The 16,264-nt window shown below is 45.9% G+C and overlaps 1 protein-coding gene across 3 annotated transcripts in view; it reads left to right on the forward strand.

Moving 5' to 3' along the window:
* The window catches only part of PDE4D (phosphodiesterase 4D), a 925,196-nt gene that overhangs the window by 297,605 nt on the left and 611,327 nt on the right, over positions 1-16,264 (forward strand). The window lies entirely within an intron of this gene.

Genomic DNA, 16,264 nt, shown 5'->3' on the forward strand with positions numbered 1-16,264 from the left:
ATCAAAATTGGTGAAACCCCTGGGGGTTTGAAATGTACACTATACCCCTAGATGAATTACCTGAGGGGTGTAGTTTGCAAAATGGGGTCACTTGTGGGGGGGTTCCACTGTATTGGTGCAACATAGCACCCACCATTCATTCCACCAGAATCTGTGCTGCAAAATCCAAAAATCACTCCTTCCCTTCTGAGTCCTGCCATGCACCCAACTGGTATTTTTTGGTCACATGTGAGGCATTGCCGTACTCGGGAGAAATTGGGGCACAGATTTTGGGGTGCTTTTTCTCCTTCATACCTTCTGAAAATGAAAAATTTTGAGCCAGAACTGCATTTTTGTGTAAAAAAATGTAATTTTTCATTTTCACTGCCCACTTGTATCAAAATTGGTGAAACCCCTGGGCGTTTGAAATGTACACTATACCCCTAGATGAATTCCCTGAGGGGTGTAGTTTGCAAAATGGGGTCACTTGTGGGGGGGTTCCACTGTATTGGTGCTTTGGGGGTCTTGCTAATGCGACATAGCACCCACCAAAATTCCACCAGAATCTGAGCTGCAAAATCCAAAAATCACTCCTTCCCTTCTGAGTCCTGCCATGCACCCAACTGGTATTTTTTGGTCACATGTGAGGCATTGCCGTACTCGGGAGAAATTGGGGCACAGATTTTGGGGTGCTTTTTCTCCTTCATACCTTCTGAAAATGAAAAATTTTGAGCCAGAACTGCATTTTTGTGTAAAAAATGAAATTTTTCATTTTCACTGCCCACTTGTATCAAAATTGGTGAAACCCCTGGGGGTTTGAAATGTACACTATACCCCTAGATGAATTCCCTGAGGGGTGTAGTTTGCAAAATGGGGTCACTTGTGGGGGGGTTCCACTGTATTGGTGCTTGGGGGGTCTTGCTAATGCGACATAGCACCCACCAAAATTCCACCAGAATCTGAGCCGCAAAATCCAAAAATCACTCCTTCCGTTCTGAGTCCTGCCATGCACCCAACTGGTATTTTTTGGTCACATGTGAGGCATTGCCGTACTCGGGAGAAATTGGGGCACATATTTTGGGGTGCTTTTTCTCCTTCATACCTTCTGAAAATGAAAAATTTTGAGCCAGAACTGCATTTTTGTGTAAAAAAATGTAATTTTTCATTTTCACTGCCCACTTGTATCAAAATTGGTGAAACCCCTGGGGGTTTGAAATGTACACTATACCCCTAGATGAATTCCCTGAGGGGTGTAGTTTGCAAAATGGGGTCACTTGTGGGGGGGTTCCTAACTTTTAGCATCTTATGGTGCCTAGAAACCTACATGGTGCCTAAAAAATAATCTCATAAAAAGGAGGCTCCAAAATCAAGTAGGTGCTCCTTCTATTATGAAGCCTGTGGTTTGGTCACCGTGCACACTAGGGTTCACATATAGGATATTTATGAAAACAAAAGAATTGGGGGAATCAATTTTCAGTCACATTTCTCTAGTAAAATGTACTGTGTTCCTTAGAAAAATGTATTAAAATTGCAAATCTGCAAAAAAAAAGAAATTTTGAAATTTCACCTACACTTTGTTTTAATTCCTGTGAAACACCTAAAGGGTTAACAAACTTCCAAAATGCTGTTTTGAATACTGTGAGGGGTGCAGTTTTTGAAATGGCATCATTTATGGGGGTGTCTCACATACAAGTCCCTCAAAGTCACATCAGAACTGAACTGGTCCCTAAAAAAATCAGTGTTTGAAATTTTCTTGAAAATTTGAGAATTTGCTATTCATATTGTAAGCCTCCTAGTGTCCCAAAAAATTAAAAGGAAGTTGAAATAATGATGTCAACATAAAGTAGACATATGGTCTTTGTTAGTTATTAACTATTTTGAGTGGTATGATTATTTGTCTCACAAGCAGAAAATTTAACATTTTGCAAATTGCTAAATTTTCCATTTTTTTACGACATTTTGGTATTTTTCACAAAAAAACACAGACTGCATCGACCCAAATTTACCACTAACTTGAAGTACAATGTGTCACGAAAAAACAATCTCAAAATCACTGGGATAAGTAAAAGCAAAAAAAAGTTATCCCCACTTAAGTGAGACATGTCAGATTTGAAAAAAAGGGCTCTGTCAGGAACGCAAAAACTGGCTCTGTCAGGAAGGGGTTAACACCTAACCCCCTTATTCTTATGTTTACCTCCCATAGTCTACACATGAGGGCTAATTCAGATCTGATCGCTGGGCTGCGAATCTTCGGAGACCAGCGATCGGGTAGGCGTCTCCATGCCTGAATTAAATCTCACCCCTGAATATAGTCAATTACAACAGCAGTGTGAACAAGGGAGACCAATAATTGTAACTAGATATCAATATACTGGTACGTAACATAATAACTGTGGACTAAAACTCCTCTATATCTGTGCTGCAGCCTGCCTCACTACACACTGACTGTCTGGCATCAAGATATCTATTGAGAAAGAAAACTTCAATACTGGGAGGAGGATACTCCCATAAAGAAACCGAAATAGGATTAACAACACATTGTGCTGTGTAAGTGGGGTACGTCCCCCTCGATATTTGACTGAAACACACTGGGTGAAGTTATCCTTACCAGAAAGGGCAAGGGTCGTGTTTTGAAGTGAATTGTGGTTTCCCTGTCACGGATAAAAGATACCTTTATGAGTGGAGCACAACCCTCTTTTGGTGTGAGTAGGGTACGCTACCCTTCTTGAATTAATAGATCCACTTCCGTATAGAGGTGGTGGTCATAATCCTCTAAACGACTTTGTGAAATACATATTAAATCATCTTCCATTTTTTTCTCTCTTTTCCATACTTCCTTTTTGGAGAAAATAAGAGATTAGAAAAATTGCAAAAAGAGAAAGAGAGAAAGAAACAGAAAAGTCTACATCCGAATTGGACTAAGCTAAAGACTAAACTACCCTATACTCTGTAAATAGGTTGTGAGCGCGGTGTGCGACAGGAGAAACCGTTTCTGTATAAAACTCCTCTATATCTGATATCCTACATCAGTGTTTTGCAACCACTGTGCCGTGGCACACTAGCGTGCCTTGAGCTGTTCTCAGGTGTGCCCCCAGTTCTAGAGATGCCCAAACCAGGTTACAGCCACCACCAGTTCAACTGTTATTTACTGATCTCTTCTTTTCATATAAAGGGCCCATGTATTTTATTTTTGTTACCTGTGTTACCTGTGGGGACCAGTGTGATTGTTTTTTATATGGGGCCAATAAGTTTGTTTTTTTTCCTGTGGAGGCCAATGTGTTTTGCCCTGTGGGAATCTCATGGTGTGCCTAGGAAATGTAAAAATCCTATTTAGTTTGCCATAAGGTAAAAAGGTTGAAAAACAGTCCTACATATTCAGTGTGTTGTAATTACAAAAGAAGGCTCACATGTAATAGGGGCTAATAATGAAATATATCGTTAAGAGCAATAAATAGACAGTGAGACAGAATCTTTAATGACTTTTTCAAGTCTTTATTTCACAATATTCTAATTTTCTTCTTTAATATTTTACAAATATGATGTACAATAAAGGTTATAGTTTAGTTGTATCGAATATTCATGAGGCATGATCAATATTAATGCGTCTGATCAATATTGGTGTGGAACTACCTTGTAGCGAATAAGTGAAATGAAACAACATTACTGTGACGAAAATATTGGAGGCTTTTTTTTCTCAGCTTTAAAATAAACTTTCGTTCATAAACGTAGCCGGCTAACATTACTTTATGTTTCTAAGAGTGAATTAATTGATATACATGTAAAATGCTTTACAGCATTTGTTGTTCAAAGTGGTATTTTACAAGACAATTTTATATCGAAATCCAAAAGAAGTGTCAGGTCAACATTAATCAGAAGGGTCATAACATCTCATCATAGAAGGTCACAACAAGAATGTTACCTCACTAATATAAGGGCCAGATGTATCAAGCTTCTAAGAGGGATAAAGTGAAGAGTGAACAACAATCAGCCAAATAGCTCCTACGAGTCCCACCTATAGCTCCTACTTATTTTTCAAACCCAGCCTGCGACATGGCAGGCAGGAGCGGATTGGCTGGCTGTTTATCACTCCGCATTTTATCACTTTTTGAAGCTTCATACATCTGGTCCAATCATTCTTTAAAAAAAAGTGAAAATGTTCACTTCTGTCTGATTTAACTACATAACTGATGATTTAAATTGTAAGAAGATATAAAAAGTATTTAAAATAATATATATAACAATTTTTTTTTTTTTAAACGTAAACCTAGGGAGTGTATTGCACACTTACCCTATGTCCATAAGTTCCCATTGTTAAATAACTTTCCTCCACTGGGACACAGCACGTCGCATGTGATGAGACCTGGCCAGGCAGCGTACTCTTAAGGTGCCCATCCACTAGTGCAATATGGCCCTTTTTCACACATGATGTCGACCCAACCGGCCCATTAGTTGTGTATTATGGGGTAGATTTATTAAGTTCGGTGAAGTGATAAACTGTCTGGTTTTTATCACTGGCCAATCAGCTCCTACCTGTCATATTTCAAATCAAGTATGTGCCATATCATTTTACCTTCGATTCCTATCCTATGTGCAGTCCCGGATTAGATCCAGAGAATCATCATGGCTGCCACAAGGATTTGTGGGTTCCGCAGCCAGGACCGCACACACGCTATCGTATATGATCTTAGCTGTCGGCGAGCTGCCCGGGTGAGTTGGAGGGGGAGCGCAGGCAAGCTTTGCATGCGATACATCACAAGAGTGTAGGCGGGGCTTTAGCACCTGTCACATGCCAGGCAAGGGGTAAAATCCCACATATTCCTGTTATTTTGTCACTGTGACTGAGCTGTATCAATACAAATAGTAATGCTGGTAACATTTACTTGCTAATAATGCTTAGTCCATCAGACATCACGCTGTGTATGGAGCACTGCTGTATTTGCGTAATGTACCTTTGTGAAGGTATAATTAATGTATGTGCAATGAGGGTGTTGGAGACCTTTGGGTTAATTATGGCGTCAGCATTTTGGGATCCAGGCATGTTCTTTATCTCACCGTAACTCAAACGCTCAGATTAGATTGTGGCATCCCCTGGGCGTTCAATTCCTGCGTTGGGTTATCTATGCAAAGCACATAGCTCTCCCTCAGCATTATATGCACATAGATTATATTTATGGTATGCTAATTTATCATAAGTATATTAGGGAAGAAAACATTCATATGTAAATTGTTCATGTAAATTGCATGAGTAGATCGTTTCAGGTAATTATATTTATATTATTTCTATGCTGTAAGAATAATTCAGCTTAGTTCTGCAAGAATGTATTTATCACCTGCAATATACATGCTGTACTTGGGAACCATTCATTACATACATACATACATACATACATACATACATACATACATACATACCATACTATTTTTAAAAATACACAAGTGGAGCTAATGATTTAACTTGTGATTCTGTGAGGAGAACTGCAAAACATGCACCGTGTGGGGTCCTGAGGACCGAGTTTGAGAACCTTTGACTTAGAGTGATGAAATAGTGGATCATGCCGCATAGCCATGCCCCATTTTTTAAAGAGGCCACACCTATATCCATGAGACACACCCTTTTAACAGCACACAGACTATGTAGAGCTCTAAGCTTCAAAAGTGATAAAATGGAGAGTTATAAACCGCCAGCCAATCAGCTCCTAGCTGCCATGTTACAGACATTGGGGGAGATTCTCTAAAGCAGGAATGCAGAAAAAACCCCGTTATCAGGGTTTTTGCCACATTTTGATATGCAGCAAAACCCGCACGGCGGGTTTTCACTGCGGGGGGTATCGCCAGCAAAAGCTGGCGATACCCCATAGAAGCCTATGGGCTTCTTAACGCACCCACGCCGCCCCGAACGGACCCCCGCCCCGCCTGGACCTGTGACCTCCTCCTCCCTACACTGTATCCTCTTCCGGGTGCATGGAGGAGGAGGAGAGCCCACACACGAATGCAGCAGCAGCAGCCCCGGGTAATGGAGGGAGGGGGGAGCCGCCGGGACCCGCAGCACATCCCCGGCAAGATCGCAAAGGACAACTCTTAACGCAAGAGCTGTCCTTTGCCATAGTTATCACATATGTTAGAGCATATGCGAAAATTAGGTCTGCGGTAGTCGGCGATGTGCGGCGGACAGGGGGCGCGGATGTTGCAGCATCCCACCCTGTGTTTGAAAAATTTCAGGCAGGAGCTGATTGGCTGGTTGTTTATCACTTTTGAAACTTAGAGAATCTGGCCCTAGGTGTCAAGGGAGGAGCCCATTTTAATAGACCAGACCAGTAAAATAATCTGTGCCGATCACTTCTGCTCTTCAGACATATGCCAGAGCTACATACTGGATTGACTGTCAAGGTCATTTAAAAAAAAAATGCATCCCGCCAATCCTAAGGATCATACAACATGATCTATCGGACAACACAAGGAATAAGAATCTTTTTTTTACTTAATAAATTGTAGAAGCACCTTACCTGCACAATGATATCTTTTAGTGTGTACCCACTAGATCATTAACGACGCGCACTCCTAGAGATCATCAATAATAACCCCTATCAACTGTCAATATGCCGACAGTCAGGATCCTGTGGTCAGGATGCCAATGATCCCAATGATGCCAAAGATCCCGACTGCCGACATTACCGGCAGCCATCGCTCAGGGTCTATTCTCCCTCATTGGGGTCCCGTGGCGTAACTATAAATTTTGCTCCCCCCCCAGCAAGCCCATCCGCCCTCCCATCCTGTACACAGTAGCCGGCTCTGTGTACAGTCAATTGAATCAGTGGGGGGGTTTGTCGTCTCTGCCATGGTGGTACCCGCACTGCGGCTGACTCTCCTCCGGTGCTCCACTGTTGGGGTCCAAGACCCCCATAGAGGGGGAATAGATCCATATGGTGAGCAAACAAACCACTGTGCCTGCAGCATGGTGAGCTCAGCGATAACGCTGGGGGCCTCGTTGTGCTCCCCCATTGCCGGCATTCCGGCAGCCAGTATCCTGCTGTCCGGACAAATCACCAGTGATGTTACTGAATGATATCGTTCACAATATTGTTAAGTGTTTAACCCACGGATCGTTGGTTTCGCGGCACTGACGATATTGTTTATGATATTGACAATGACGCATATTGCACGGGGCTTTAGTGTGTTACTGTATATTAGGCCACTAAGGTTCAAAAAGTATATGACATTGACCGCCTCTGGCCCCTCCATAGTACATTCAAATGTAATGCGCATCCCAGATCAAGAATACCCACTCCAAATATATAGAAAATGATACAAGTAAATTAATATTAAAGTGCCTGCAAATGCCAGCACGTTCAATGACTCAACTCTCTGAATTACAAACAGATCCTGATTTAATAATACATTCCCTAGATAAAATGAAAAATGTATATACATCATGCTCATATTCGGAACTCCTGCCACCATTGTAGAAATGGGCATTTTTTAACCCCTTGAGGGGTGGGTTTTCCTACCAGGGCAGGTTTGATCTACCCCCGAAATACTCACCACTGAATGGGCTGCCAGCTTCTCTTCTTCAGCAGCCCCTACCTCCCCTGGCTTCGGCTGTTCACAGCGGCTCGGAGGAGCCTCGGATGCACTCAGGTGCGCTGAGGCATTTATGTGTTCAGGCGGCTGAACTCCCGAGTTACCCGAACTTGCCCGTGTGGCGCAGGTGTGAAAGGCGATGGGTGGGGTGGGGGGCAGCAGCAGTGAAACTCCGGAAATCCAGAGTACAATCACCGGTGTGGAGAGGTTGGGACTTGGAGATGGTGGCACCACTGGCGCACACCTACAGTGGCAGGAAATTTCCCAGGAGCGCCCACTCCTGCAGTGCAGCACAGCACCAGAAAGTTTCCCTGCATACTCCCAAAGCGGTTAAATAAGGTTTTGGGTTTAGAATCTGGTCTATACGAGTATGGAGAGGCTACTTGTCTCAACCCCCTGCCCCTCCATTAACCCCCCCCCCCCCCCGCACTCCAGTCAACATTAGCAAACCCTAAAGGTGTCCATACATTATGCAACGTCTTCCCTCGGATACAATCTCCCGCCAGCCGCCTCGGGAGGGGGTCTGACACGGAGTGCAGCAGGTACGATCTCTGGGTCCGATTCGATGCATGCTGGACCTAAAGGGCCCCTTACACTTGTCAGATTTTGTGAGATTTGATCCAATTTGAGTCAATTTATCTGACAAAATCTGATGTGCCTGATGTGTAGGACACAATCCACAATCCCTTGCCATTGGGTATAACCAAGAGATTGGAAGAGATTGAATCTCCTGCACATAGGATAAATCTCGAGTCAATCAGGTTCAATTTGTTGATCAATAAGTTGAACAAGTGTAAGGGGGCCTTAAAAGAAACCTTACCTGACCCTAAGGACTTCTCTTGTTGACTTGTTGGAAAATGACGAGCAGCTATACTCAGGGGAGTGTGGCCTGGGCTTCTGGTAGGAATGGCCCTTGGAGAAAGGTCTGGATGCGTAAATAAATGGGGGGATGCTCTGAACACCATCTTTTATGTAATACCTGTCAGTATAACTGAGTGTGCACGCACTGATGTGCTTGTCACTTTCTGCTACAATGCATTGCACACAAAGGAACTGTCCTTGCCTGCCCTGGGCCACCTTAGGACAATCCATGACATACTAAGCTGCCAATCAGAATACCAGGATAGGATACAACTGGAAGATAATCCAATAGCATCTAGCACACTATATATGGATGGATATTTGTAGAATTGACATATATATAATCTAGTAATTAATAGTTTTTAAATAGCAGCTTATAAAAATAATGATTCACTAATGTACGTTGCAGAACAAGTATTGTACTTGAACATGTCAAATTACAGTATAATAAGCACAATAACACATCTCAACAAATAATAATAATTAGTGTTTCTCATCTGCTGTAGTTTATGTTCTGTGTAATCTACAGTACATGGAGGACTATTCAAAAGAACATAGCACCACCTAGTGACTGAAAAATGTATTGCTACTTTAAAACAAGTTAGTGAGGAATGCAGGACACCAAACTTTGTAACAGGTTGTTGTTATAAATCTGGCAGCATTGATACAAACTATGAGCCTAGTTCATGTTTCTACACATTGGCCTGTTATCACACAATGGAGAGATTACTGTCAGACTTCGCATGTGCACGGGCATGTACATACACATCCACTTCCATAGTATTGCATGATGCTGAGTGGAGTGTCCTGTGAATTGGGCACTTGTGCTCCCACATTGCGTTTATGGCAAATAGATGTGTATATTAATTACCCCAAATGCACAGTAATACACATCTTATAGCCAATCCACTATTGTACTCTTGGTTTGCTTCTAGTCCTCAGTGCACATGTAGCGTCCGGTCCGGGGGGTGTCCTATCCGGGGGGGGGGGGGGGGCTTCACATGACCAGGGCCGCCGAGAGGCAGGGGGGGTGGGTACATTTTACCTGGGCCCGGGCCTGCCAGGGGGGCCCGGGTCCGGGCACGCACTAAAAAAAAAATATTTATTGGGGCTGCGGGTGCGTCGGGAGGACTAGGACCTGTCCGCCTGCCCGCTCATGTGTCCGGCCACCCGCCCGTCAGCTGCGGCTGCCCCTGCCTTCCCCTGTCTGTCCTTCCCCTGCACACAGAGAGACAGATGCTAGAAGTCATAGTTCACCTCTAGCGTCTGACAGGAAGCACAGCTCTGCACTTCCTGGTAACGCTGCAGAGCATAGTTGCCTACCCTCCTGCATTCTGCAGGAGACTCCCTGAAATAGCAGCAATCTCCCTCTCTCCCTCATTAGTCTAGCAATCTCCCTCATTTTACTTAGTCCACATTACACTGTAGCATTTTTTGGGGAAAAAGGAATGAGAGCTAGATACAATTACATTGAATTATCAGCACCATTTCCCAGCACTTCACCAAGTATAAACTAACTGCTTTGGGGCTCATCTACATTTGTATATAAGTCATTTTAAAATATTCCTCTCAGATGTAGCAGTGCACACCCACGCTTCTAGGTGCCATGTTCACAATTTCTTTTCACAATCTCTCCATATATGGAAAAAGACACGCCCTTTGGGTGGAGTATGACACGCCCCCTCAATGGGGCGCTGTGTAAAATTCTACTACCAACTATATTCTCCCTGAAACTAGTTTTCAAAAGTAGGCAAGTATGCTGCAGAGCTGTGCTCCCTGTCAGAGACGCTGGAAGTGAAAAATGACTTCTAGAGTCTGTCTCTCTGTGCGCAGGGGAAGACAGGGTAAGGCAGGGGCAGCAGCAGCTGACAGGCGAGTGGCCGAGCACATATTAACCCCTTGGCAACGAGCTAGAACCCCTGGCAATGGAAATAAACCCCCCATTGGCAACGAGCAAGAACCACTGGCAAAAAATATTAAACCCTGGGCAACATTTAATAACCCCTTGGCAATGAGCAAGAACCCCTGGCAATGGACATTAACCCCCCTTGGCAACGAGCAAGAACCCCTGGAAATGGACATTAACCCCCCCTTGGCAATGAGCATTAACCCCTGGGAACAAATATAAACCCGTTTGCAACAAGCAATAACCCCTGGCAATGCATATTAACCCCTTGGCAACGAGCAAGAACCCCTGGCAACAGACATTAAACCCCCCCCCCCCTTGGCAATGAGCAAGAACCCCTGGCAACAGACATTAACTCCCCTTGACAACAAGCAATAACCCCTGGCAATGCACATTAACCCCCCTTGGCAACGGACATTAACCACCTTGGCAACGGACATTAACCCCCTTGGCAACAAGCAGGTAATTTATAATTTATTAGAAGCCTTACTGTGGGGGGCAACGTGGTGTGGCAAAGTCAGTGTGTATCAATTTTTGTGTGACATCCCATTTTTTTGGGACGGTCCTGCGGGAATTAGACACTGCATGCGTCTAATCAGGCAGGGAGGCTGAGGGCATGGCCAGCAGTTCACACAGCACTGGCCATGCCCTCACAGAAAAAAAACGGAGCCCAAAAATTTTTGACGCGTGCCTCCGGCACGCACATATATTCCATTCTCCACTGCCAAAGTTGGGAGGTATGCATTAGGTGTGAGGGGCACTGCAATGTGTGGCATAATGTGTCAGGGGCATTACAGTGCGCAGCATAGTATCATAGGCATTGTGGAGAGCTGCATCATGTTTCTGAGAAATGGCGGTGTGTGGCATAATGTATCGGGCATTACAGTGTGCAGCATATTGCGCAGGGGCTTTACGGTGTGCGGCATAGTATCAGGGGAATTGTTCAAATTTTAGTAGCTCTCGGGGACGTTATTTTTTTTGTCTTTTTTTTGTCGCGAGTAGCTCTCGCTCAATTAAGGTTGGAGACCACTGGACTAGGAGAGCCGGCATGGGGTTAGCTGTGTATGTGCAGCGGCGGCCACACACCAACTCACGTATCCGCAGTCTAATGCCGGGCAGCGTCTGAGCACTCGCTCAGACACTGCCCGGCTGTTCCCGACCCGGCGTGCTACCTGCGCTGCGTGATTTCGATCATAGGTCACGCTGCGCAGGCCACAGCGCTGACCACCAGCGCCGGAACCTGCTTGCCGCTGGGCCTCCCACATCATATCCGACGCCGGAACCTGCTCGCCGCCTGGCCTCCCACGTCCTCCCACATCATACCCTACGCCGGAACCTGCTCGCCGCCGGGCCTCCCACGTCGCACCTGTCTACTGACGCCTTCCCCCCTCCGCTGCTCAAAAAAAGTAAGTCAGATTTCTGCTGCCATCCCTTACATAGAAATTACCTTCTAGACCTAATTTGTCTCTGTCCCTGTGTCCCCACCATCTCTGTCCCCACCGTCTGGCCCTTCGTCACCACCGTCTCTGTCCCTGCATCCCCACCATTCCTCTCAATGTCCCTGAATTTTGCCTCAATCTGCGTGGCATAATGTGAATTTTGTGTCATTCCATGTGGCATAATGTGAATTTTAAGATATTCCATGTGAATTTTGGCTCATTCTGTGTAGCATAATGTGTAAGGGGCAAGAATAAGGAGTCTACCTTTGCGTTGCATAAAGGGTATATTGTGTGGTACACACCCCTATATCCTTTAATGGCCACACTTCTTTTTTGTAGCTCGCCACTCCAGGGGGCCCCGTGATGCTGTTGTACCGGGGCCCAAGATTTCTCTTGGCAGCCCTGCACATGACAGCTGTCACCAGGGAGAGAAAGAGGGGAAGAATAAAGCCTCCCTGTATGGTCCAGGCATGTAGCAAAAAACAGACGGGCTGAACCAGTGGCGTAGCTTGTGTAAGGCAGCCCCCGCCACTGCTTGGGGGAGCGGGGGCTGCGTGGGGGGCCGGCTCCCGCACGGAGAGGCAGGATCTCATTCCGGTGTGTGCTCCCTCCCTGCTGCATCTGTAATACTGGTGGGAGGGACTGTGGCGTAACTATAGCACTATTGTTACGCCCCCAGCTCCCCCATCCTTGTGGGTGCAGCCGGGTGCGGGCAGCAGGGTGCAGGCAGGGGGTGCCGTGCGGGTGTACCTGCGGCGCTGTCTAAGTGTCAAGAAGCTGCGGTGAAAAGATTCCCTTCGTCGCTGTGTCTGCCGGGCGGTGGCGCGGGAAGCGCTTCTGATTTCGAAAACACTGGCCGCACGCTGATTGGCTGAGATTCAGCCAATCACCGTGCGGACATTGGTTTCAAAGTCAGAAGCACTTCCTGCGCCGCCGCCCGGCAGACTTCTTATTTCCAAGACACTGCAGGGACCCGGTCACCCGGCGCCAACTCAGTACACAGCGACGAAGGGAATCTTCTCACCGCAGCTTCTTGACAGCGCCACAGGTACACCTGCGCCGCACGGGTCCCTCTGCCCGCTCCCTAGGGGGGTGTTTTGACGGGGGGGAAGGGGGCGCTAAATTTTTCCCGGCGGGGGAGCGCAATATTTATTGTTACGCCACTGGGCTGGACCACATGGGGAGGCTGTCATCTCCCCTTCCCCATGTCCCTGATGATAGCTATCACAGGGACACCCCACATAAGACACCCCCCGGACGGGAAACCCCCCCAGACCGGACTGCAGAATTTGATGTCCGGTCCGGCGGTCCGTTGTTTAGTCCGGGTCCAGTTTTTACATAGTCCCCCCGGTGTGTCTGGAGACAGATGTATTTACACATGCAAATGTAATCACAAAATGCCTCTAGGACAGTTGCTACCTATTCAGAGTGGGTCACATATGTAAGTCAGCATCTGTGGATTCCTCCCCATCCAATACCCGTGTCAGAAGCACCAGAAATAGAACTGGAAGTTTGGTTTTAGTATGATTACACCAAATGCTTATCAGAGATGCTGAGAGTGGCCACAGGCCCTGTACTGGGACATTTAGGAAGCCATGATGGTCGAGAAAAAAGATAACAAAATAGTATGTGCTCGTCCCCACACGCTACACCAGCAGCGTCACAGGTGGACATATATCACCTAGCAGCTGACCCAGGTCCCCACCACCTTCCTATAACATGACTGGGCCCAAGAAATTAGGTTCAACTTTCGCCCCTCTCTGTGCCTCTGCATATATGGGATACAGTCGGTTGGTCGACCTAAAGATGGTCAACAGTCATTAGGTCGACAACACTAGGTCGACATAATGGAAGGTCGACAGGTGTCTAGGTCGACAGTCAAAAGATCGACATGGGGTTTTTAAACTGTTTTTCGAGCCAACATGTGCCGACAGGCGGTATTTCATGCCCTAACATCCACTAGGGCGTGGTGGGAGAGCAAAATAGTGTGCCGAGTGCAGCGAGGCAAGTGCATGGACACTAAACAGTGTCCATGTCGACTGTGTCGACATTTGGGTTAAAAAAACAGTGAAAAACCCCATGTCCCCCTTTTAACTGTGGACCTAGACCATGTCGACCTAACCACCTGTCGACCTTGTGCCATGTTAACCTAGACACCTGACGATATTCCAGTATGTTGACCTTGTGGTGTCGACCTAATGACTGTGGACCATCTTTAGGTCGACCCAATGATCCCATTCTGCATTTACATTGGGCCAGATGCACCAAGCGTCACAAAGTGATGAAGTGGAGAGCCTGGAACATGGCAATGTATCACTGTATGAAGCTTAGTGCATCTGGCCCATTGTATGAAATGGCAGTGTAGCGCATGTACTATGTCCTAAGAGCATCTGTATCAGTGGCATCATGTTAATAATTGGGTGCACCACACATGCCGGACCCTTCCAGACTCACCCCAATAATATGATGCAGCAAAGGGTTGATTAAAAGATTACATTCCCATCCAGGGGCGGATCCAGGATAAAATGACAGGGGGGGCACCATGATAAAAGAGGGTTTAGGTGGGGGAGGGGCGGTGTTAGTGGTGCCAGTGTACATGCTAAGAGAGCGGCAGAGAGAGGGTGGTAATGGAATTAAAAATAGGCCCTGGCATTTAAAGTATACAGGCCCACCATGGCGACAAAAGTGAAGGATGTAGTTGTGTGCGCGCCGAAGGATAATCTACAGATTTTGCAACCCCATTATACTTGCCCCTTACACATGATGCCGAATGGAATGAGCCAAAATTCACATAATGCCACATGGATTGAGCCTAAAATCAAATAATGCCGCATGGATTGTGTCAAAATTCACATAATGCCACACGGATTGAGCCAAAATTCACATAATGCCAAATGGATTGAGCCAAAATTCACATAATGCCAAATGGATTGTGTCAAAATTCACATAATGCCACACGGATTGAGCCAAATTCATAAAATGCCACATGGATTGAGACAAAATTCACATAATGCCACACAGATTAAGCCAAAATTCACAATCCGCTTCATAAACAGGGACATTGTCCACCAAAGGCGCTCATTAAACATTTACACCATAATGTCCATTACACGTTAAGTTACACGCCATTATGTCCATTATGTATTATGCCAAACACCCAATGCCTATTAAAAATTATGCTACATAAGTGCTGCTTATCTACATGCTCATTGCCAAGGGTTCCATGCTCATTGCCAGATGTTCCATGCCCGTTGCCATGTGGGATTACATGCTCATTGCCAAGGGGGAATACATGCTCACGGTAAATGGGGACAGCCGCCGCCAGGCAGAAGTGATAGCCACTGACAGTGGCAGAGCCTGGCTGTATTCAGAGCACTGCAGGTCCTGGTTATTTGAAATAATACCCCAGGTTGGCCCCTTTTACACCAGCCTAGTCCCTGCATTTTCTGGTGTGAGGGGAGAGAAAACCACCCCTCCCCCCCCTTTAACCAGTTATCTCATTTAACCGGCTATATCTTCGGAACCAACTGACCCATTTACATGAGACAAGTATCATATTGAAGAACTTTTGAGTGGGCTTTGAATGATTTTGGTCCAGTGAAACAGGAATGTTTGGTTCCAGAGTAATCTGCCCTCAAAGAACATGAACAGCCATGAAATTACATTTCAAAAATAAAAAAATCGGTTTACACGCAATATCTCTGGAACCAATTGACCGATATGGACCAACCTGTTATCATATTTAAGGTCCAGCGATTTGGAATTGAATGAGATCAACCACAAGCTTCTGTGATGCCAGGGGGTGAACTGGCAGCCGTCGGAACAGGGTGAGGGTTGGAATTGACGGGTCCCATATTATCCTATGGGGAAAAAAGTTAGAGGTTTGCCAGGCGATATCTCCGGTTCCCGGGGGGCTAGAGACACGGGGCTGGGCTCGTTGGAAAGCCCTGGTCCTCACCTACAAAATGAAATGACAGGGGGGCACGTGCCCGGGTGTTCCCCCCCCTGAATCCGCCACTGTTCCCATCCCCTGGGCTTTTTTGTACAGGTGTTATCTGGACCGCTTTACGTCCATTTGCGTGATGTGAGGTCCAGTCTAGCAGGCAATGTTACCCCTGGAATACTCATAAACCAAACCTAGAATCTGTCCTGCTAATTAGGGCTCTGCATCCATGTTACACCCTCAGATTCAGATCTTTGTGCCATGGGCATGTGCAGTGTAAGTTTTTGATCACTCATTTACTATGCAGGGATGTATCATGTAATAAGGGGTGCGGTCATTTGTTCTTCAGCATGATGGTCGACAGTCCTTATGTCGACACCATTAGGTCGACATGGAAAAGAGTTTAAATGGGTCTAGGTCGACATGGGAAAAGGTTGACATGGTTCTAGGTTGAAAGGTCGTTAGGTTGACAGGTCATTAGTTTGACAGTGTAGGTCGACAGTGAAATGGTCGACATGGGTTTTTTCACTGTTTTTTTGAGCCGACATGTGCCGACAG

Source organism: Crinia signifera, chromosome 1, assembly GCF_055691185.1.
Source record: "Crinia signifera chromosome 1, ASM5569118v1, whole genome shotgun sequence".
NCBI classification, from domain to species: Eukaryota; Metazoa; Chordata; class Amphibia; order Anura; family Myobatrachidae; genus Crinia; species Crinia signifera.